Source organism: Nematolebias whitei, chromosome 12 (genome assembly GCF_014905685.2).
Source record: "Nematolebias whitei isolate Nwh7 chromosome 12, NemWhi1, whole genome shotgun sequence".
NCBI classification, from domain to species: domain Eukaryota; kingdom Metazoa; phylum Chordata; class Actinopteri; order Cyprinodontiformes; family Rivulidae; genus Nematolebias; species Nematolebias whitei.
The window spans coordinates 49,267,062-49,268,504 of NC_056509.1; the positions used below are offsets into that span (position 1 = coordinate 49,267,062).

The window sequence follows — 1,443 nt, forward strand, 5'->3', positions numbered from 1 at the left end:
CTATATATTGTGCTCTCGTGATTGGACGTACAGATTGGACTCTCCTGATTGGTAGATACAGATTGGATTCTCCTGGTTGGGACCTACAGAATGGATTTTTCTCGTTGGTACCTACGGATTGGACTCTTCTGGTTGGGACCTACAGATTTGACTCTCCTGGTTGTTACCTACAGATTGGACTCTCCTGGTTGGGACCTATAGATTGAATACTTCTGGTTGGTACCTACAGATTGGATTTACCTGGTTGAGACATACAGATTGGACTTTTCTGGTTGGTACCTACAGACTGGACTCTCCTGGTTGGTAACTACCGACTAAACTGTCTTGGTTGGAACCTATATATTGGACTCTCGTGGTTGGGATGTACTGATTGGACTCTCCTGATTGGGAGATACAGATTGGACTCTCCTGGTTGGGACCTATAGAATGGACTTTTCTGGTTGGTACCTACAGATTGGACTCTTGTGTTTGGGACCTACAGATTGGACTCTCCTGGTTGGGACCTACATTTTGGACTCTCCTGGTTGGGACCTACAGATTGGACTTGCCTGTTTGAGACCTACAGATTGGAGTTTTCTGGTTGGTACCTACAGATTGGAGTTTTCTGGTTGGTACCTACAGATTGGACTCTCCTGGTTGCTCCCTATATATTGGACTCTCGTGGTTGGCATCTACAGATTGGACTCTCCTGGTTGGTACCTACAAACTGGACTCTCCTGGTTGGGACCTACAGACTGAAATCTCTTGGTTGGGACCTGTATATTGGACTCTCGTGATTGGACGTACAGATTGGACTTTCCTGATTGGTAAATACAGATTGGACTCTCCTGGTTGGGACCTATAGAATGGACTTTTCTCGTTGGTACCTACAGATTGGACTCTTCTGGTTGGTACCTACAGATTGGACTCTTGTGTTTCGAACCTACAGATTGGACTCTCCTGGTTGGGACCTACATTTTGGACTCTCCTGGTTGGTACCTACAGATTGGACTTGCCTGTTTGAGACCTACAAACTGGACTTTTCTGGTTGGTACCTACAGATTGGACTCTCCTGGTTGGTACCTATATATTGGACTCTCGTGGTTGGGACCTACAGATTGGACTCTCCTGATTGGTATCTATAGATTAGACTCTCCTGGTTGGGACCTATAGAATGTACTCTTCTGGTTGGTACCTACAGATTGGACTCTTCTGGTTGTTACCTAGAGATTGGACTCTTTTGGTTGGGACCTATAGATTGGACTCTTTTGGTTGGGACCTATAGATTGGACTCTCCTGGTTGGGACCAAGAGATTTGACTCTCCTGGTTGTTATCTACAAATTGGACTCTCCTTGTCGAGACCTAAAGATTTGACTCTTCTGGTTGGTACCTACAGATTGGACTCTCCTAGTTGTTACCTACAGATTGGACTCTCCTGGTTGAGATCTACAGATTTGACTCTT

At 45.4% G+C, this 1,443-nt stretch overlaps 1 protein-coding gene across 1 annotated transcript in view; it reads right to left on the reverse strand.

The window, feature by feature from the left end:
- Nucleotides 1-1,443, reverse strand: part of LOC119418701 (transcription factor IIIB 90 kDa subunit) — a gene marked incomplete in the record, with an annotated part of 19,187 nt that overhangs the window by 16,888 nt on the left and 856 nt on the right.